Here is a 23,814-nt window from a genome sequence, read left to right as displayed (position 1 = left end):
GATCACCACTTCATTTTAAGAATGTAAAATGTCAGAATAATAGTAGAGAGAATAATTTATTTCAGCTCTTATTTCTTTCATCACATTCCCAGCGGGTCAGAAGTTTACATACATTCAATTAGTATTTGGTAGCATTGCCTTTAAATTGTTTAACTTGGGTCAAACGTTTCGGGTAGCCTTCAACAAGCTTCCCACAATAAGTTGGCCGAATTTTGGCCCATTCCTCCTGACAGAGCTGGTGTAACTGAGTCAGGTTTGTAGGCCTCCTTGCTCGCACACGCTTTTTCAGTTCTGCCCACAAATGTTCTATAGGATTGAGGTCAGGGCTTTGTGATGGCCACTCCAATACCTTGACTTTGTTGTCCTTAAGCCATTCTGCCACAACTTTGAAAGTATGCTTGGGGTCATTGTCCATTTGGAAGACCCATTTGCGACCAAGCTTTAACTTCCTGACTGATGTCTTGAGATGTTGCTTCAATATATCCACATCATTTTTCTTCCACATGATGCCATCCATTTTGTGAAGTGCACAAGGCCCTCCTGCAGCAAAGCACCCCCACAACATGATGCTGCCACCCCTGTGCTTCATGGTTGGGATGGTGTTCTTTGGCTTGCAAGCCTCCCCCTTTTTCCTCCAAACATAACTATGGTTATTATGGCCAAAAAGTTCTATTTTTGTTTCATCAAAAAGTTCATTTCTCCAAAAAGTACAATCCTTGTCCCCATGTGCAGTTGCAAACCGTAGTCTGGCTTTTTTATGGCGGTTTTGGAGCAGTGGCTTCTTCCTTGCTGAGCGGCATTTCAGGTTATGTTGATATAGAACTCGTTTTACTGTGGATATAGATACTTTTGTACGTGTTTCCTCCAGCATCTTCACAATGTCCTTTGCTGTTGTTCTGGGATTGATTTGCACTTTTTGCACCAAAGTACGCTCATCTCTAGGAGACAGAACGTATCTCCTTCCTGAGCGGTATGATGGCTGTGTGGTCCCATGGTGTTTATACTTGCGTACTATTGTTTGTACAGATGAACGTGTTCCTTCAGGCGTTTGGAAATTGCTCCCAAGGATGAACCAGACTTGTGGAGGTCTACACATTTTTTTTCTTCTGCAACTCCTCCCCCTTTGGCAGTTCTATCTTGACGGAAAATATTGTAGTTGGGGGCGGAAATCAACATCTTTGGTGGCCTTCCTAAGCCATGATTTAGACATGGCAAGGACATCAGGGTTGTCGGAGTGTGCTAAAGCAGTGAGTAAAACAAACTTAGCGAGGAGGCTTCTGATGTTAACATGCATGAAACCAAGGCTTTTACGGTTACAGAAGTCAACAGATGAGAGCGCCTGAGGACACGCAGGGCCTGGGTTAACCTCCACATCACCCGAGGAACAGAGGAGAAGTAGGATCAGGGTACGGCGAAAGGCTATCAAAACTGGTCGTCTAGTGCGTTGGGGACAGAGAATAAAAGGAGCAGATTTCTGGCTGTGGTAGGATAGATTCAGGGCATAATGTACAGAAAGGGGTATGGTGGGGTGCAGGTACAGTGGAGGTAAACTTAGGCATTGAGTGACGATAAGAGAGGTTGCATCTCTGGACGCACTAGTTAAGCTGGTGGGACAAAAGGCGGGACAAAAGAGGTATCTGAGGCATGTTGAGTGGGACTAGGGGCTCTGCAGTGAAGTAAAACAATAACGATCCTAAACAACAGTATACAAGGCATATTGACATTAGAGAGAGACATAAAGCAAGGCATAAAGCAATCACAGGTGTTGATTGGGAGAGTTAGCTAAGACAACAATGGGTAAGACAACAGCTAATCAGCTAAGACTACAACAGGTAAAATGGCGATGAATGGGCAGAGAGGGTGAGTTAACTACACACAGGGCCTAAGCTCGAGGCTGGGGCCAACAGATAAACAAAAATAAACAAAATGGAGTACCATGATTAATGAACAGTCCAGCAGGCATCAGCTATGTAGCCAAGTGATCATAGGGTCCAGTGAACAGCAATAGATGAAACAGGGAAGCCGCTAGGTAGTCTTTACTACGCTAGCAAGCGGGAGACACGGAGTAAAAAAAAAGAAGAAAAGTTAGCAGACCGGAGATAGTAGAAGCATCTGCTCTGACGTCCGGCAAAGGCCGTTTGAGGACACAATGGATTACGTCGGCAGACCAGTCATGATGGAACGGCGAGGCTCCGTGTCGACAAAGGGTCCAGGCCAGTTGGCAAAAGAGGTATTGTAGCTGGAGTAATTTTGTTTGCTAGCCGGGAGGTGCTAGCTTCGGGACAAGGGCATTAGCCACTATAGCCACTCGGTAGCAGCTAGGTAGCAGCAATGATCTGATGCAAAGGTTCAGAGCTTACGGCAATAATCCGGTGGTGTAGTGGACTCTAGTCGTGTTAGTGAAGAAGGGAGGCATCAGCTGTGTGGCCGAGTGATCATAGGGTCCACTGAGCAGGCCGGGAGGTGGGCCTGGCTCAAGGCTAGCTTCGGGGCTGGGCCACTCGGTGGCAGCTAGCTAGCTGTGATGATCAGGAGTAATGGTCCAGGGCTTACAGCAGGAATCCGGTGTTGTAGTGGAGAAAAACAGTCCGATACTGGCAGGCTGGCAAGTATTATCCAGGCTAAAAGCGGCTGGTGTCTGTGCAAAAGGTAAAGGCCGCTAGCAGTGGCTAACAATGACTAAATACATGTACATTTACGTCATTTAGCAGACGCTCTTATCCAGAGCGACTTACAAATTGGTGCATTCACCTTATGATATCCAGTGGAACAACCACTTTACAATAGTACATCTATATCTTTTTTTTTGGGGGGGGGGGGGGGGGGGGTAGAAGGATTACTATATCCTATCCCAGGTATTCCTTAAAGAGGTGGGGTTTCAGGTGTCTACGGAAGGTGGTGATTGACTCCGCTGTCCTGGCGTCATGAGAGAGCTTGTTCCACCATTGAGGTGCCAGAGCAGCGAACAGTTTTGACTGGGCTGAGCGGGAACTGTGCTTTCGCAGAGGTAGGGGGGCCAGCAGGCCAGAGGTGGATGAACGCAGTGCCCTTGTTTGGGTGTAGGGCCTGATCAGAGCCTGAAGGTACGGAGGTGCCGTTCCCCTCACAGCTCCGTAGGCAAGCACCATGGTCTTGTAGCAGATGTGAGCTTCAACTGGAAGCCAGTGGAGTGTGCGGAGGAGCGGGGTGACGTGAGAGAACTTGGGAAGGTTGAACACCAGACGGGCTGCGGCGTTCTGGATGAGTTGTAGGGGTTTAATGGCACAGGCAGGGAGCCCCGCCAACAGGGAGTTGCATTAATCCAGACGGGAGATGACAAGTGCCTGGATTAGGACCTGCGCCGCTTCCTGTGTAAGGCAGGGTCGTACTCTGCGAATGTTGTATAGCATGAACCTACAGGATCGAGTCACCACCTTGATGTTAGCGGAGAACGACAGGGTGTTGTCCAGGGTCACGCCGAGGCTCTTAGCACTCTGGGAGGAGGACACAATGGAGTTGTCCACTGTGATGGCGAGATCATGGAAAGGGCAGTCCTTCCCTGGGAGGAAGCACAGCTCCGTCTTGCCGAGGTTCAGCTTGAGGTGGTGATCCGTCATCCACACTGATATGTCTGCCAGACATGCAGAGATGCGATTCGCCACCTGGTTATCAGAAGTAGCTAATTAGCTTCTGATCGAGGTTCTGGCTATAAGGTCTAAAAATAGCAGATCCGTATGACATTGGGTGAGGTGGGTTGCCGGAAGGTATATTTAATTTAAAAATCTAAAAGGAGATTGAAAAAATACTGAAATATATACAAAAAAGACGAAAAATACCAGATTTACACGGGAGAAAGACAAACAACGTCTGCACTGCTACGCCATCTTGGGTACAAAATGATGCACATAACTCTGCAATGTTGGGTTGTATTAGAGAGAGTCTCAGTCTTAAATCATTTTCCACACACAGTCTGTGCCTGTATTTAGTATTCATGCTAGTGAGGGCCAAGAATCCACTCTCACATAGATGCATGGTTGCAAAGGGCATCAGTGTCTTAACAGCGCAATTTGCCAAGGCAGGATACTCTGAGCGCAGCCCAATCCAGCAATCTGGCAGTGGCTTCTGATTAAATTCAATTTTCACAGAACCGCTTGTTGCAATTTCGATGAGGCTCTCTTGTTCAGATATCGTTAAGTGGACTGGAGGCAGGGCATGGAAGGGATAACGAATCCAGTTGTTTGTGTCATCATTTTCAGGAAAGTACCTGCCTAATTGCGCACCTAACTCATTTGACATTGTCCGTAAGCTTGAGTTCATTTGCACACAAAAAAAATCAGACAATGATGGAAAGACCTGTGTGTTGTCCTTGTTAATGCAGACAGAGAAGAGCTCCAACTTCTTCATCATAGCCTCAATTTTGTCCCGCACATAGAATATAGTTGCAGAGGGCCCCTGTAATCCTAGATTCAGATCATTCAGGCGAGAAAAAACATCATCCAGATAGGCCAGTCGCGTGAGAAACTCATCATCATGCAAGAGGTCAGACAAGAGAAAAGTATAGTCAGTAAAGGAAACTTTAAGCTGGTCTCTCAATTTAAAAAAATGTGTCAATACTTTGCCCCTTGATAACCAGCGCACTTCGTATGTTGTAAAAGCGTTACATGCCCATATCATTGCATAGTGCAGAAAATATTACGAGAGTTCAGGGGCCTTGCTTTAACAAAGTTAACCATTTTCACTGTAGTTTCCAAAACGTCTTTCAAGCTGTCAGGCATTCCCTTGGCAGCAAGAGCCTTTCGTGGATGCTGCAGAGTATCCAAGTGGCATCGGGAGCAACTGCTTGCATGTGAGTATCCACTCCACTATGTCTCCCTGTTATGGCTTTTGCGCCATCAGTACAGATAACAACATGAGCAGCAGCTAAGTTTGGCTACATACGGACCGTTAGTGGAATTCTGTTAATTATTTTACTAGGCTACCTGTATTTGATATTTTGTTGTTATTTCGCTGAACACTAGATGGTTGAAACTTTTTGGCAGTGAAACGAGGCTACTCAGGCGAGAAAAAAAACTCACTCAAGTGTATAGCCCCATTGGAAAATATCATTGTACTGGTTGAAAATGTGAAGAAAAAATATATAATAATAAATAAATAATAAATAAATAAATAAATATATACTGCTCCAAAAAATAAAGGGAACACTTAAACAACACATCCTAGATCTGAATGAAAGAAATAATCTTATTAAAATTTTTTTTCTTTACATAGTTGAATGTGCTGACAACAAAATCACACAAAAATAATCAATGGAAATCCAATTTATCAACCCACGGAGGTCTGGATTTGGAGTCACACTCAAAATTAAAGTGGAAAACCACCCTACAGGCTGATCCAACTTTGATGTAATGTCCTTAAAACAAGTCAAAATGAGGCTCAGTAGTGTGTGTGGCCTCCACGTGCCTGTATGACCTCCCTACAACGCCTGGGCATGCTCCTGATGAGGTGGCGGATGGTCTCCTGAGGGATCTCCTCCCAGACCTGGACTAAAGCATCCGCCAACTCCTGGACAGTCTGTGGTGCAACGTGGCGTTGGTGGATGGAGCGAGACATGATGTCCCAGATGTGCTCAATTGGATTCAGGTCTGGGGAACGGGCAGGCCAGTCCATAGCATCAATGCCTTCCTCTTGCAGGAACTGCTGACACACTCCAGCCACATGACGTCTAGCATTGTCTTGCATTAGGAGGAACCCAGGGCCAACCGCACCAGCATATGGTCTCACAAGGGGTCTGAGGATCTCATCTCGGTACCTAATGGCAGTCAGGCTACCTCTGGCGAGCACATGGAGGGCTGTGCGGCCCCCCAAAGAAATGCCACCCCACACCATGACTGACCCACCGCCAAACCGGTCATGCTGGAGGATGTTGCAGGCAGCAGAACGTTCTCCACGGCGTCTCCAGACTCTGTCACGTCTGTCACGTGCTCAGTGTGAACCTGCTTTCATCTGTGAAGAGCACAGGGCGCCAGTGGCGAATTTGCCAATCTTGGTGTTCTCTGGCAAATGCCAAACGTCCTGCACGGTGTTGGGCTTTAAGCACAACCCCCACCTGTGGACGTCGGGCCCTCATACCACCTTCATGGAGTCTGTTTCTGACCGTTTGAGCAGACACATGCACATTTGTGGCCTGCTTGAGGTCATTTTGCAGGGCTCTGGCAGTGCTTCTCCTGCTCCTCCTTGCACAAAGGCGGAGGTAGCGGTCCTGCTGCTGGGTTGTTGCCCTCCTACGGCCTCCTCCACGTCTCCTGATGTACTGGCCTGTCTCCTGGTAGCGCCTCCCTGCTCTGGACACTATGCTGACAGACACAGCAAACCTTCTTTCCACAGCTCGCATTGATGTGCCATCCTGGATGAGCTGCACTACCTGAGCCACTTGTGTGGGTTGTAGACTCCGTCTCATGCTACCACTAGAGTGAAAGCACCGCCAGCGTTCAAAAGTGACCAAAACATCAGCCAGGAAGCATAGGAACTGAGAAGTGGTCTGTGGTCCCCACCTGCAGAACCACTCCTTTATTGGGGGTGTCTTGCTAATTGCCTATAATTTCCATCTGTTGTCTATTCCATTTGCACAACAGCATGTGAAATTTATTGTCAATCAGTGTTGCTTCCTAAGTGGACAGTTTGATTTCACAGAAGTGTGATTGACTTGTGGTTACATTGTGTTGTTTAAGTGTTCCCTTTATTTTTTTGAGCAGTGTATATATACACATAGTTCAAGTCGGAAGTTTACATACACTTAAGTTGGAGTCATTAAAACTCGTTTTTCAACTACTCCACAAATTTCTTGTTAACAAACTATAGTTTTGGCAAGTCGGTTAAGACATCTACTTTGTGCATAACAAAAGTAATTCTTCCAACAATTGTTTACAGACAGATTATTTCAATTATAATTCCCTGGTTCACAATTCCAGATAATTTAAACAAGTATTGGAAACAAAACACTATGAAAAATCTGGGAAACCAGGCCTGGTATTCATAGCTGACTTTGAAAAGGCCTTTGATAAAGTACAACTTGAATTTATATATAAATGTCTGGACTATTTTCAATTTTGGAGAATCTCTTATACAATGGGTTAAAGTTATGTACAGTAACCCTAGGCGTAAAATAGCAAATAACGTCTACTTCTCAGAAAGAGGAGTAAAATAAGATATTTATTATGGCCATGGAAATGTAACCTATTAAAATCAGATCCAACAATAGTGTCAAGGGGCTATAAATCCAAGGTTTAAAAACAAATGTGTCCTTGTATGCTGATGATTTATTTTCTATTTTAAATTTAAAATCTGGATCCCTGCACAGCTTCATCAAGGATCTAGAAAATGTTTCTAACCTCTCTGAATTAAAACCAAATCATGATAAGTGATATTACGTATTGGATTTCTAAAAAAAAAATGTTTACATTCCTGTGTAGTTTACCAATAAAATTGCCCGACAGTGAAGTGGACATACTCGGTATTCATATCCTGGAAGAATGAAAGGATCTCACTGCAACACATTTTATAGAAAGTTTGCCAAATCAGATACGATTTTGCTACCATGGAAGGACAACACCTGTCTATTTGTGGAAAAATCACCCTGATTAATTATTCAGTCATATCCCAGTTTACCCATTTACTTATGGCCCTGCCTACACCTAATGACTTGTTTTTTTAAATTATGTGAACAAAAAACATTCCACTTTATTTGGAACGGCAAGCCAGACATCATTAAACCGACCTAGTTATATAATGAATATGAATTCAGAGGGCAGAAATGAAATATTAAAGCATTGGATCTCTCACTAAAGGCTTCAGTCATACAAAAACTACAGTTAAATCTGAACTGGTTCTCTAGCAGATTAGTAATAATGGCTCACCCCGTGTTCAAGAATGGCCCTTTTCCCTTCATACAGATTACAACCTCTCACTTTCGGTTATATAAAAATGAAATAATCTCTAAAATATCGCTATTTTTAAAACAAGCAACAGAAAGCTGGTTGCAATTTCAGTTGAATCCACCAGAAAAGAGTGAACAAATACTATAAGAAATATTATGGCTAAACTCAAATATACTTATTGATATAAAAACATTTTTTGAAAAAAAACAACCAAGTATAATCTATGTAAAAGATATCACAAATAGGACTCGTGGAGTTGTCACACATGCAGCTAACAGAAATATATGGAAATGTTTGCTCTATCCAAAATTACAACCAACTGATTGTAGCATTACCCCAAAAATGGAGGAGGCAAGTGGAAAGGGGAAAAGGTAAGGCACTTGTCTGTCAGCCCTGCGTTAAAGACCAAAATTGGGTAAAGAAAATTGTGATAAATAATAAAGCATACCAGTATAATTTAAGGACCAATAAAATAACAGCTGCGTCATACAGGTTGCAAAATAGTTGGAAGGAGATTTACAATGTGCCAATTCCATGGTACACAAAACTAGTTTTTCAATTTAACTTCTTTGGGATATGTGGCAGTATTTTCACGGCCGGATAAAAAAACGTACCCGATTTAATCTGGTTACTACTCCTGCCCAGAAACTAGAATATGAATATAATTAGTAGTTTTGGATAGAAAACACTCTAAAGTTTCTAAAACTGTTTGAATGGTGTCTGAGTATAACAGAACTCATATGGCAAGCCAAAACCTGAGAAGATTCCATACAGGAAGTGCCCTGCCTGACAATTTGTTGTCCTTCTGTTGCATCTCTATCGAAAATACAGCATCTGTGCTGTAACGTGACACTTTCTAAGGCTTCCATTGGCTCTCTAAAGCCGCCAGAAACTGGAATGGAGTGTCTGCTGTCTCTGGGCGAAGAACAGCAGCAGAATTTGTAAGTGGTCAGCCTGGGGACAGTGAGACTGAGATGCGCGTTCACGAGACTACTCCAATTTTTTCTTTCAGCCTTTGAATGAATACAACGTTGCCCGGCTTGGAATATTATAGCTATTTTACGAGAAAAATAGCATAAAAATTGATTTTAACCTCTCTAGGGTATGTGGGACGAAATCGTCCCACCTACTCAACAGCCAGTGGAATCCCGTGGCGCGATATTCAAATACCTTAGAAATGCTATTACTTCAATTTCTCAAACATATGACTATTTTACACCATTTTAAAGACAAGACGCTCGTTAATCTAACCACACTGTCCGATTTCAAAAAGGCTTTACAACGAAAGCAAAACATTAGATTATGTCAGCAGAGTACCCAGCCAGAAATAATCAGACACCCATTTTTCAAGCTAGCATATAATGTCACATAAACCCAAACCACAGCTAAATGCAGCACTAACCTTTGATGATCTTCATCAGATGACACTCCTAGGACATTATGTTATACAATACATGCATGTTTTGTTCAATCAAGTTCATATTTATATCAAAAACCAGCTTTTTACATTAGCATGTGATGTTCAGAACTAGCATACCCACCGCAAACTTCCGGTGAATTTACTAAATTACTCACGATAAACGTTCACAAAAAACATAACAATTATTTTAAGAATTATAGATACAGAACTCCTTTATGCAATCGCTATGTCCGATTTTAAAATAGCTTTTCGGCAAAAGCACATTTTGCAATATTCCGAGTAGATGGCTCGCCATCACGGGCTAGCTATTTTGACACCCACCAAGTTTGGCACTCACCAAACTCAGATTTACTATAAAAAAAATTGGATTACCTTTGCTGTTCTTTGTCAGAATGCACTCCCAGGACTTCTACTTCAATAACAAATGTTGGTTTGGTTCAAAATAATCCATAGTTATGTTCAAATATCCTCTGTTTTGTTTGTGCGTTCAAGACACTATCCGAAGGGTGACGCGCCCGACGCGTTTCGTGACAAAAAAAATGTCTAAATATTCCATTACCGTACTTCGAAGCATGTCAACCGCTGTTTGAAATCAATTTTTATGCGATTTTTCTAGTAAAAAAGCGATAATATTCAGACCGGGAAACCCTGTTTTCGTTCAAAGACTAAAAATCTAAAATGGACTCTTCACGTGCACGCGCGCCCCCGTCTCATTGTTCTCTGATCGACCACTTACCAAATGCGCTACTGTTTTTCAGCCATGGCCTGCAAACTCATCATTCAACGTTCTGCCGCCTTCTGAGAGCCTATGGGAGCCGTAGGAAGTGTCACGTTACAGCAGAGATCCTCAGTTTTCAATAAAGAGAGTGTAGAAGGCCAAGAAATGGTCAGAGAGGTCACTTCCTGTAAGGAATCGTCTCAGGTTTTTGCCTGCCATATGAGTTCTGTTATACTCACAGACACCATTCAAACAGTTTTAGAAACTTTAGGGTGTTTTCTATCCAAATCAAACAATTATATGCATATTCTAGTTTCTGGGCAGTAGTAATAACCAGATTAAATCGGGTACGTTTTTTATCCGGCCGTGAAAATACTGCCCCTACCCTAGAGAGGTTAAACAGCGTTTGACATGCTTCTAAGTATGGTAATGGGATATTTGGAATTTTTTTGTCACGAAATGCGCTCGCGCATCACCCTTCGGATAGTGACCTGAACGCACAAACAAAACGGAGCTATTTGAATATAACTATGGATTATTTGGAACCAAAACAACATTTGTTGTTGAAGTAGAAGTCCTGGGAGTGCATTCTGACGAAGAACAGCAAAGGTAATCCAATTTTTCTAATAGTAATTCTGAGTTTAGTGAGCCCCAAACTTGGTGGGTGTCAAAATAACTAGCCGTGATGGCCGAGCTATGTACTCAGAATATTGCAAAATGTGCTTTCGCCGAAAAGCTATTTTAAAATCTGACACCGCGATTGCATAAAGGAGTTCTGTATCTATAATTCTTAAAATAATTGTTATGTATTTTGTCAACGTTTATCATGAGTAATTTAGTAAATTCATCGGAAGTTTGCGGTGGGTATGCTAGTTCTGAACATCACATGCTAATGTAAAAAGCTGGTTTTTGATATAAATATGAACTTGATTGAACAAAACATGCATGTATTGTATAACACAATGTCCTAGGAGTGTCATCTGATGAAGATCATCAAAGGTTAGTGCTGCATTTAGCTGTGGTTTGGGTTTATGTGACATATATGCTTGCTTGGAAAATGGCTGTGTGATTATTTGTGTCAATGTACTCTCCTAACATAATCTAATGTTTTGCTTTCGCTGTAAAGCATTTTTGAAATCGGACAATGTGGTTAGATTAACGAGAGTCTTATCTTTAAAATGGTGTAAAATAGTTGATTGTTTGAGAAAATTGAATTGTGGTATTTTAGTTGGTTTTGTATTTCGCGCCATGCGATGCTATTGGCTGTTGGCTAGGGGTTCCGCTAGCGGAACATCTGTCCTCAACAGGTTAAAGGACTATACAAAATTATTGCAACCAATAAAATGTTATATACAATACCAGTCAAAAGCTTGGACACACCTAATTCAAGGGTGTTTCTTTATTTTTACTATTTTCTACATTGTAGAATAATAGTGAAGACATCACAACTATGAAATAACACAGGAATCATGTAGTAACCAAAAAAGTTCAAATATATTTTATATTTCAGATTCTTCAAAGTAGCCACCCTTTGCCTTGATGACAGCTTTGCACTCTCTCAACCAGCTTCCCCTGGAATGCTTTTCCAACAGTCTTGAAGGAGTTCCCACATATGCTGATCACTTGTTGGCTGCTTTTCCTTCACTCTGCGGTCCAACTCATCCCAAACCATCTCAATTGGGTTGAGGTTGGGTGATTGTGGAGGCCAGGTCATCTGATGCAGCACTCCATCACTCTCCTTCTTGGTCAAATAACCCTTACAAAGCCTGGAGGTGTGATGGGTCATTGTCCTGTTGAAAAAAAAATGATAGTCCCACTAAGCACAAACCAGATGGGATGTTTTTATTTAACCTTTATTTAACTATGCAAGTCAGTTAAGAACAAATTCTTATTTACAATGGCCTACACCGGCCAAACCTGGACGACACTGAGCCAAATTGTGTTCCGCCCTATGGGACTCCCAATCACGGCCAGTTGTGATACAGCCTGGATGGTGTATCGCTGCAGAATGCTGTGGTAGCCATGCTGATTAAGTGTGCTTTGAATTCAAAATAAATCACTGACAGTGTCACCAGCAAAGCACCCCCACACCATCACACCTCCTCCTCCATGCTTCATGGTAGGAACCACACATGCAGAGATCATCCATTCACCTAATCTAAGTATCACAAAAATACAGCGATTGGAACGAAAAATAGCAAATTTGGACTCATCAAACCAAAGGACAGATTTCCACCGGTCGAATGTCCATTGCTTGTGTTTCTTGGTCCAAGCAAGTCTCTTCTAATTATTGGTGTCCTTTAGTGGTTTCTTTGCAGCAATTCGACCATGAAGGCCTGATTCATGCAGTCTCCTATGAACAGTTGATGTTGAGATGTGTCTGTTACTTGAACTCTGTGAAATATTTATTTGGGCTGCAATTTGGGCTGCAATCGGAACTCTGGGTCTTCCTTTCCTGTGGCGGTCCTCATGAGAGCCAGTTTCATCATAGCGCTTGATGGTTTTGCACTTTAAGAAACTTTCTAAATTCTTAACATTTTCCAGATTGACTGACCTTCATGTCTTAACCTCTCTTGGGTAGGGGGCAGTATTTTCACGTCCGGATAAAAAACGTACCCGATTTAATCTGGTTATTACTCCTGCCCAGAAACTAGAATATGCATATAATTGTATGATTTGGATAGAAAACACCCTAAAGTTTCTAAAACTGTTTGAATGGTGTCTGTGAGTATAACAGATCTCATATGGCAGGCCAAAACCTGAGAAGATTCTATACAGGAAGTGCCCTCTCTGACCATTTCTTGGCCTACTATAGCCTCTTTATCGAAAACAGAGGATCTCTGCTGTAACGTGACATTTTCTAAGGCTCCCATAGGCTTTCAGAAGGCGCCAGAACGGGGAATGATGACTCTGCAGTCCCTGGGCGGAAAACAGTAGCGCATTTGGAAAGTGGTCGATCTGAGAACAATGACACGGGTGCGCCCGTGCATGTGAAGACACAATTTTCTTCTTTCAGTCTTTGAACGAAAACAACGTCTCCCGGTCGGAATATTATCGCTATTTTACGAGAAAAATCGCATAAAAATTGATTTTAAACGGCGAATGACATGCTTCGAAGTACAGTAATGGAATATTTAGACATTTTTTGTCACGACATGCGTCCGCACGTCACCGTTCGGATAGGGACCTGAACGCACGGACAAAACAGAGGATATTTGAACATAACTATGGATTATTTTGAACCAAAACAACATTTGTGGTTGAAGTAGAAGTCCTGGGAGTGCATTCTGACGAAGAACAGCAAAGGTAATCCAATTTTTCTTATAGTAATTCTGAGTTTAGTGAACGCCAAACTTGGTGGGTGTCAAATTAGCTAGCCCGTGATGGCGAGCTATCTACTCAGAATATTGCAAAATGTGCTTTTGCAGAAAAGCTATTTTAAAATCTGACACCGCGATTGCATAAAGGAGTTCTGTATCTATAATTCTTAGAATAATTGTTATGTTTTTTGTGAACGTTTATCGTGAGTAATTTAGTAAATTCACCGGATGTTTTCGGTATGTTTGCTAGTTCTGAACGTCACATGCTAATGTGAAAAGCTGTTTTTTTATATAAGTATGAACTTGATTGAACAAAACATGCATGTATTGTATAACATAATGTCCTAGGAGTGTCATCTGATGAAGATCATCAAAGGTTAGTGCTGCATTTAGCTGTGGTTTTGGTTTTTGTGACATTATATGCTAGCTTGAAAAATGGATGTGTGATTATTTCTGGCTGGGTACTCTAACATAATCTAATGTTTTGCTTTCGTTGTAAAGCCTATTTGAAATCGGACAATGTGATTAGATTAACGAGAGTCTTGTCTTTAAAATGGTGTAAAATAGTCATATGTTTGAGAAATTGAAGTTATAGCATTTTTAAGGTTTTTGAATATCGCGCCACTCGATTCCACTGGCTGTTGACTAGGTGGGACGATTTCGTCCCACATACCCGAGACAGGTTAAAGTAATAATGGACTGTTGTTTCTCTTTGCTTATTTGAGCTAAATATGAACTTGATATTTTACCAAACAGAGCTATCTTCTGTATACCACCCCTACCTGGTCACAACACAACTGATTGGCTCAAACACATCAATAAATAAATTCCACAAATGATCTTTTAACAAGAAACACCTGTTAATTGAAATGAGTGTGCATAGGTTGTCATCAAGGCAAAGGGTGACTACATTTGATTTGTTTAACACTTTTTTGGTTACTACATGATTCCATGTGTTATGTCATAGTTTTGATGCCTTCAATATTATTCTACAATGTAGAAAATAGTAAAAATAAAGAAAACCCCTTGAATGAGTAGGTGTGTACAAACTTTTGACTTGTACTGTATTAGCAGGATACAACCATCCCAGCTCTGCAGATTTTGCTGCGAAGAGACAGAATCATTTTGGGACAACAAGATGGCGCCGGAGGGGAGGGCTACCGTCTTATCGGTTGTTAACCAACCATTCTTATTTTGTTTGTTTTTCCGCGTTGTTCGTAACCTGTTTTGAACTTAATATTGCTGCTACCGTCTCTTATGACCAAAAATAGCTTCTGGACATCAGAACTGGGATTACTCACCTCAAATTGGACGAAGAGTGCTTCTTCAATGAGTCGGACGCGGGGGATATACTGCAGACACCTGACCAGGCCCAGATCCCCGTGATTCGGCTGGAAAAGGAAACCTAGGTATCGCGGAAAGAGATCAAAATGTCTTGTGAGGATCAAGCGACGAGTGGCTAATCTGCCCTCGCCTTCCATTCAGCTAGCTAACGTTCAATCGCTGGAAAATAAATTGGACGAACTGAAAGCACGTATATCCTACCAACGGGACATTAAAAACTGTAATATCTTATGTTTCACCAAGTCGTGGCTGAACGACGACATTAAGAAGATACAGCTGGCGGGTGATACACTATCGTCAGGACAGAACAGCATATTCTAGACCACCTTTACTCCACACACAGAGACGCGTACAAAGCTCTCCCTCACCCTCCATTTGGCAAATCTGACAATAACTCTATCCTCCTGATTCCTGCTTACAAGCAAAAATTAAAGCAGGAAGCACCAGTGACTCGGTATTCAAAAAAGTGGTCAGATGAAGCAGATGCTAAACTACAGGACTGTTTTGCTAGCACAGACTGGAATATTTTCCGGGATTCTTCCGATGGCATTGAAGACTACACCACATCAGTCACTGGCTTTATCAATATGTGCAATGAGGATGTCGTCCCCACAGTGACTGTACCTACATACCCCAACCAGAAGCCATGGATTACAGGCAACATTCGCACTGAGCTAAAGGGTAGAGCTTCCACTTTCAAGGAGTGGGACTCTAACCCGGAAGCTTATAAGAAATCCCGCTATGCCCTCCGACGAACCACCAAACAGGGAAAGCGTCAATAAAGGATTAACCTGTCTGGGCTAGGGGGCAGTATTTTCACTTTTGGATGAAAAGCGTGCCCAGAGTAAATGGCCTAATACTCGGGCCCAGAGTCAAATATTTGCAAATTATTAGTAGATTTGGATAGAAAACACTCTAAAGTTTCCAAAACTGTTTGAATGATATCTGTGAGTATAACAGAACTCATATGGCAGGTAAAAACCTGAGAAAAATACAACCAGGAAATGAAAATCTGGTGCCTGTAGTTTTTTTCAAGTCCTTGCCTTTCTGACACACAGTGAGTTAGGGTTCATTTTGCACTTCCTAAGGCTTCCACTAGATGTCAACAGTCTTTAGAAAGTTGTTTGAGGCTTTTGCGGTACACACAGACCGAACGAGAAGGCTGGGAAGTAGGTGACTCAGAAAATCACAACAGTTCATTGCGCATGTTCACGTGAAAAGGGACCTGTGTTCCTAAAGGTTTTTCAAGACATAGCAATGGTCCGGTTGGAATATTATTGAAGTTTGAAGTTAAAATGGCCCTAAAGATTGATGCTATACAACGTTTGACCGAACGTAAATATAACTTTTTTTTAACTTTTCGTCGTGACATTTTCCTCGCTACATTTTGAGTAGCTTACCTAATGCGCAAACAACAAGGAGTTATTTGGACATAAATTATGAACTTTATCAAACAAAACAACATTTATTGTGGACCTGGGATTCCTGGAAGTGCCTTCTGATGAAGATTATTAAAGGTAAGTGAATATTTCTAATGCTATTTATGCATTTAGATGACTCCAAAATGGCGGGTATCTGTAATTGCCTGATGTTTTTTTCTGAGCACAGTACTCAGATTATTGCAAAGTGTGCTTTCCCAGTAAAGTTATTTTAAATCTGTCAATGCGGTTGCATTCAGGAGATGTTAATCTATAATTCTTTGAATAACAGTTTAATATTTTATCAACGTTTATAATGAGTATTTTTGTAAATTGTTGTGCTGATTCACCGGAGGTTTTGGGGGAAATACATTTTCTGAACGTCACGCGCCAATGTAAAATGCTGTTTTTGGATATAAATATGAACTTGATAGAACAAAACATACATGTATTGTGTAACATAATGTCCTAGGAGTGTCATCTGATGAAGATCGTCAAAGGTTACTGCTTCATTTAGCTGTGTTTTTGGTTTCTGTGACATATATCCTTGCTTGGAAAATGGCTGTGTGATTATTTTTGTCTATGTACTCTCCTAACATAAACTAATGTTTTGCTTTCGCTGTAAAGCCTTTTTGAAATCGAACAATGTGGTTGGATTAACGAGAAGTTTATCTTTAAAATGGTGTAAAATAGTTGATTGTTTGAGAAATTGAAATTATTAGATTTTTGCTGTTTTGAATTTCGCGCCATGCTATCTTGTCAAGCAATCCCGTTAACGGGATCCTATCTCAAAAGGGTCCCCAACAGGTTTTAAGAACAAATCGTACTACCCTGGCTCCGATGCTCGTCAGATGTGGCAGGGCTTGCAAACTATTATACACTACAAAAGGGAAGCACAGCTGAGAGATGCCCAGTGACATGAGCCTACCAGACGAGCTAAATAACTTCTATACTCGCTTCGAGGCAAGTAACACTGAAACACGCATGAGAGCATCAGCTGTTCCGGACGACTGTGTGATCACGCTCTCTGCAGCCGATGTGAGTAAGACCATTAAACAGGTCAACATTCACAAGGCCGCTGGGCCAGACAGATTACCAGGACATGTACTCCGAGCATGCGCTGACCAACTGGCAAGAAACTTCACTGACATTTTCAACCTCTCCCTGTCTGAGTCTGTAATACCAACATGTTTCAAGCAGACCACCATAGTGCTTGTGCCCAAGAACACTAAGGTAACCTGACTAAATGACTACCGACCCGTAGCACTCACGTCTGTAGCCATGAAATGCTTTGAAAGGCTGGTCATGGCTCACATCAACACCATTATCCCAGAAACTCTAGACCTACTCCAATTTGCATTCTTCCCCAACAGATCCACAGATGATGCAATATCTATTGCACTCCACACTGCCCTTTCCCACCTGAACAAAAGGAACACCTATGTGAGAATGGTATTCATTGACTACAGCTCAGCATTCAACACCATAGTGCACTCAAAGCTCATCAATAAGCTAAGGACCCTGGGACTAAACACCTCCCTCTGCAACTGGATCCTGGACTTCCTGATGGGCTGCCCCCAGGTGGTAAGGGTAGGTAACAACACATCTGCCACGGTGATCCTCAACACATGGGCCCCTCAGGGGTGCGTGCCCAGTCCTCTTCTGTACTCCCTGTTCAAACATTACTGCACGGCCAGGCACAACTCCAACACCATCATTAAGGTTGCCGATGACAACAGTGGTAGGCCTGATCACCGACAACGATGAGACAGCCTATAGGGAGGAGGTCAGGACCTGACCGTGTGGTGCAAGGACAACAACCTCTCCCTCAATGTGATCAAGACAAAGGAGATGATTGTGGACTACAGGAAAAGGAGGACCGAGCACGCCCCATTCTCATCGATGGGGCTGTAGTGGAGCAGGTTGAGAGCTTCAAGTTTCTTGGCATCCACATCACCAACAAACTAACATGGTCCAAACACACCAAGACAGTCGTGAAGAAGGCACGACAAAACCTATTCCCCCTCAGGAGAGTGAAAAGATTTGGCATGGGTTCTCAGATCCTCAAAAGGTTCTACAGCTGCACCATCGAGAGCATCCTGACGGGTTGCATCACTGTCTGGTATGGCAACTGCTCGGCCTCCAACCGCAAGGCACTACAGAGGGTAGTGAGTACGGCCCAGTACATCACCGGGGCCAAGCTTCCTGCCATCCAGGACCTCTATACCAGGCGGTGTCAGAGGAAGGCCCTAAAAATTGTCAAAGACTCCAGCCAACCTAGTCATAGACGGTTCTTTCTGCTACCGCACGGCAAGCGGTACCGGAGCACCAAGTCTAGGTCCAAGAGGCTTCTAAACAGCTTCTACCCCCAAGCCATAAGACTACTGAACATCTAATGAAATTAGACTACTTGCATTGCTACTCTCTGTTATTATCAATGCATAAGTCACTTTAATAACTCTACCCACATGTATATATTACCTCGACTAACCGGTGCCCCCGCACATTGACTCTGTACCAATATATAGCCTTGCTATTGTTATTTTACTGCTGCTCTTTAATTATTTGTTACTTTCATTTCTTATTTTCAGGTATTTTTCTTAAAACTGCATTGTTGGTTAAGGGCTTGTAAGTAAGAATTTCACTGTTGTTGTATTCGGCGCATGTGACAAATACAATTTGATTTGATTAGATCCCCTGTTTTGGTACTGCCCATATGTAGCTCGTTTTTGGTCGCAGGTCCAGGAATGGACGAAAAATTGCAACATTTACCTGGAGCTAACTCTGCAAATAGCACTGCTGGGTGATTTTAAAAGTCATAGTCAATCGCTGAATAATATAATAATACTCTTAGCACAGGTGTTTATCTTTAACTTACAATGTAGAAATTATGACAATAGAAAGGTTCAGAACTTTTGTGAAACATCACAGCACAGTGGAAAAATATATGACAGCTAGAAATAGAGGGATAGATGGGAGGGGTAGCTAAAGGCTGGGTAGCTAAAGGGTAGCTAAAGGCTGGGACTAAAACAAACAAAAGATAACTAACTAATGTAAAATATACTGTCCGTGAAATGTATGTAGTATGTATGGAAGTGGAAGCCTAAGTATTGGTATTTATTAGGGGAGGGGTGGTAGTGTTAGGGGAAAATAACAAAGAAGGAAAATATATCTTTCAAATATATACTGTATATTTACAAAAACTTAAATATGGGGGATTGGAAATGATGCAGAAAATTACAGTGATAGAAGCCACAATCTGTCTTCAATATTAAAGCTGATATACCCCCTAAATAAAAACAATTAGAATAATAATACTTGCCCATGAACTCACCACTTCAGCAGAGTATAAACAATGCAAGCCAAAAAAATAGAAAAAAGTGAGATATGGCATGGAATATATTGATTTACAGTAGCAGTACACTGATAGGTTATTGATACAGTTTAGAGATGACATTTGCAGATCGAGAGAGAGAGAGAGAGAGAGACAGACATGTTGTCCGGGGCGAGTATTGAAGATGCAGCCAACATGGTAATAGCACGGCCGTGTGTGCGCGCGCGCGCGCTGAGAAAATAAGCATGAAAGATTTAAGGCGGAGGATGGGTCCAAAACGAGCAGCTCTCTCATGACTGATGATGTTTGTGTCTTTGAGAGCCATTAGGCAGCTGTTTTCAGGCATGACGCTAGGCAGGCACAGGAGGGAGAGGGGGAGGAAGAGAGGGGGGGAGGGGGGCAGGAAGTGAGAGGGGAAGTGAGGAAAGGAGGATAAAGACAGAGGGTAGATTGAGGAACGACATTAGGTAGAGGGGATGATATGAGATATGAGAGAAGAGAGAGGATCAAGAGAAAGACGGGCAGAGGAGAGTGGAGGGAGAGAGACTGAGGAACAATGACACGAGATAGAGTTGGGTGCACGGGTAGGTCTGACTGTACCTTGATCATGTGTCTGTGTATGGGAGCCAAAATGTGTTACTGTTTACCCAACCCGTGTTATATCACTTTGCAATGAAGACTTTGTACTGAGGAACATTCTCTCACTTTCCACTCAAACAGATCCGTAACACTAGCTTTGTGGTGTGTGTGTGTGTGTGTGTGTGTGTGTGTGTGTGTGTGTGTGTGTGTGTGTGTAAGGTAGCACGACGACTTCAGTTAGACCTCAACTAACACAAGTGAAATGCACAACACACTCAGGAGGGGCAGACATAAACGAAAGACAGTCAGTCTCTCTCTCTCTCTCTCTCAGTTCTCTGACTCAAAACGGAGAAAAAAAATCAAGAAGAAAAAGCCACCCACGATAACATGAGTCATACTAGATGAAATCTCAACAAACAACAAACAAGCAAAAGTCTAAAAAGGGTCATTGAGCGGAGACAGACGGGCTGGTGAAACAAACTGAGGCAGAAAACAAATAATAGTTCATCAAAAATAAACTATAGACTATGTATGGAGAATTCTCTGTGACGCGATTCTCCAATGTGGTATATCTGTACTAAAAATATTTTTTAAATGGAGTCAAGCAATCTCCAGGGTTATCCACATACTTTTGCATATATAGTGCATGTTTATGTTTTCTATACCTGTTCGCACCTCTCCCTGTAGGCTTTACTGACGCTCCTTGGCTGCAACTCTTCTAATTTAGTGTACCCATGTGGAATTCCTGGTCCCTGGCAGCGTTTGGAACTGCCGATCTACGGGCAAGAACGGCAAGTTCATCTCAGCCTATGCTGCCTTTCAATCCCTTGACTTTTTGGCCCTGACGGAGACATGAATCACCCTAGAGCACACTGCTACTCCAGCTCCTCTCTCTTCATCCGATTACTTTTTCTCTCATAGTCCGAGAGCATCTGGTTGTAATTTCTCCTGAACTGAGATTCTCTTTTCTCCCTCTCTCACCTGTCCATCTCCTCATTTGAATTCCATGCTGTCACTGGTCCACTCAAGCCACTCACATTGTCATCTATCGCCCACCAGGTGCCCTTAGAGAGATTGACACCTTGATAAGATAATTTCCTGAAGATGGCTCATCACTCTTCGTACTTGGCGACTTCAACCCCCTGACGTCTACCTTCGATTAATTTCTTTCCAACTCTCTCTTTCCCCTCCTTGCCTCATTTGACCTAACCCTTTCCCAGTCCTCTTCCACTCACAAGGCAGGTGATACGCTTCACCTCATCTTAACTAGAGGCTGTTTGCCTACTAATCTCACTGCGACCTTCATCCAGGTTTCTGATTACTAATTTGTTTCCTTTTCTGTCTCACTTTCTTCCAACCCTTGCTACTTAACCCCTACCCAGATGGTAATGCGCCTTTGCAATCTTCACTCTCCATCTCGCACTACGCTCTCCTCTTCTATCATCTCTCCCTTCTGCTAAACTAAACTTCCAGAGGACCTATCATCCTTTCACTCCTTCCTCTCTACCTTCATCTGTATCTGCTGCTAAAGCCAGATTCCTTCAGTCTAAATTTCAAGCTTCTGCCTCTAACCCTAGGAAACTCTTTTCCACCTTCTCCTCCCTCCTTAATCCTCCACCTTTCCCCCTCCCTGTGGATGACTTTGTCAACCACTTTGAAAAGAAGGATGATGACATCTGACCCCATCCCCTCCTCCCTTCCCCAGACCATCTCTGGAGACCTTCTCCCATTCCTCACTTCCCTCATCAACTCATCCCTGACCACCGGCTGTGGCCCCTCTGTGTGCCTGGCAGATATCTCAGCTTGGATGTCGGCCCACCACCTCAAGCTTAAACTTGACGAGATAAAGCTGCTCTTCCTCTCGGGAAAGGCCTGCCCACTCAAAGACCTCTCCATCACGGTTGACAACTCCACGGTGTCCCCCTCCCAGAGTGCAAAGAACCTTAGCGTGACCCTGGACAACAAACACCCTGTCGTTCCCAACAAACTTCAAAGCAGTGACTCGCTCCTGCAGGTTCATGCTTTACAACATCCATAGAGTACGACCCTACCTCACACAGGAAGCGACGCAGGTTCTAATCCAGGTACTTGTAATCTCCCGTCTGGACTACTGCAACTCGCTGTTGGCTGGGTTCCCCGCTTGTCCCATCAAACCCCTGCAACTTATCTAGAACGCTGCAGCCCGCCTGGTGTTCAACTTTCCCAAGTTCTTCCATGTCACCCCGCTCCTTCGCACACTCCACTGGCTTCCAGTTGAAGCTTGCATTCCACTACAAGACCATGGTACTTGTCAATGGAGCAGTAAGATTAATTACCCCTGCTCAAACCTTACACCCCAACCTGAGCACTCCGTTCTGCCACCTCTGGACTCTTGGCCCTTTCACCCATACGGTAGGGCAGCTCCCGATCAGCCCAGTCCAAGCTCTTCTCTGTCCTGGCACCCCAATGATATCCTACTTTATTGAGGAGAAATGTACTTACTATGACTGTGACATGTGGTTGTCCCACCTAGCTATCTTAAGATGAATGCACTGTCTGCTAAATGACTAAAATGTAAAATATAACGCTGGGAGAGGCAGACAGACGAGAGACTCAGGCTTCCTGTGTCAGATAAAAGTCTCTTCTCCTCGTTCTTTTTCGGGTGCGAGAGAGTGGGCAAGCAGGGAGGCGGGCGGGCAGGCAGGCGGGGGATGGGGAGGTGGTTGTGCGGTGAGCGAGGGGAGGGAGTTGTGAGGCTAGGCGATACAGACAGCGGCGGCTGTTGCCCAACCAGCCAGCCAGCCCCAGTTTCATAATCTCTGTTGACAAAACAGAAGTACAGCGCGCCCCGGTCAGATCATGTAAACACCCAGTAGGAACATGAGACAGTCAGACCTGCCGTCTACAGCCATGCTGATGTTTAGCTCACTGCTCTGACAATGACTGGCTGTAGTCAGGTTGGTGACCTCCACTATAATTAGCCCATACCGGGCCAAAGTTAGTCAAAATCCATATTGCATTGGTTTGATACTAGAGAATGATTGGTATGCAGGACTGACTGAGGCATTATGGGTAGAGGAGTCTTTCTGGTGATCTAAGTCCGTGTGACACGATGCGGCAGAATCCCAGAGTCACCTGCAGATATCCCACTTCTCTACTCTACCCCCTCCTCTCCATAACCATCATTCTCTCCTCCCTCTCTTCCCCTGATCTACTCCTCTCCTCCCCTTGCTCTCTATATACCACCTCTAAAGGCATACGCTCCCTCAGAACCACCCCCACCTCTCTTCCTACACCACCACCATCCCTCTTCTCATGAGTGTGGGTGTGTTTCTGTCACCTGCAGACTAGGGTAAAGATTAATGCTTTATTTCTGTCTCTATGGCAGGCAGAGCAGGGAGACTAATTAGATTTCTCCTGCTGCCTCCCCGGCAGCCTCGCTCTCTTTCCACCTCTCTCTCAACCACGAAATCTGCCCTCCCTCTCTCAGCCCTTCCCTCTTTCCACCTCTCTCTCAACAACGAAATATGCCCTCCCTCTCTCAGCCCTTCCCTCTTTCGGCCTCTCTCGCTACCCTCTGTATCTCTCACCCAATTCTTCTTTCTTTCGCTGGAACCCGTACCATCTCTCAGGGGAGAACGCTTTGAAACGCAATATGACAAATCCAAAATGTCTCCTGGAGTAATGGCCCATCGATCTAAATGACCATGTCCTCTCTTGTCGCTCAACCTCTATGGTCTGGCCAAGGGGGTCAGAAAGAATGTTGTGCTGCATAACAGATGAGTAAAA

At 43.3% G+C, this 23,814-nt stretch overlaps 1 protein-coding gene across 6 annotated transcripts in view; it reads right to left on the bottom strand.

Annotated features, from left to right (window-relative positions):
• Positions 1 to 23,814, bottom strand: part of LOC106571934 (nuclear receptor coactivator 3) — a 137,034-nt gene that overhangs the window by 29,458 nt on the left and 83,762 nt on the right. For 2 of the 6 annotated variants that reach the window (XM_014145508.3, XM_014145514.3), the window contains one exon: positions 14,673 to 14,776. The exons of 1 other annotated variant lie outside the window; for it this stretch is intronic. The gene's annotated coding sequence lies outside the window, so the exon portion shown is untranslated. Of the gene's footprint in view, positions 1 to 14,672; positions 14,777 to 19,467; positions 20,157 to 20,711; positions 21,650 to 22,097; positions 22,695 to 23,814 lie in introns of those variants that run through there. 3 more of the 6 variants (XM_014145513.2, XM_045695941.2, XM_014145512.3) reach the window with 3 other exon arrangements.

This window comes from Salmo salar, chromosome 15, assembly GCF_965601325.2.
Source record: "Salmo salar chromosome 15, fSalSal1, whole genome shotgun sequence".
Lineage (NCBI taxonomy): Eukaryota > Metazoa > Chordata > Actinopteri > Salmoniformes > Salmonidae > Salmo > Salmo salar.
This window is presented reverse-complemented; position numbering and strand designations above follow the sequence as displayed.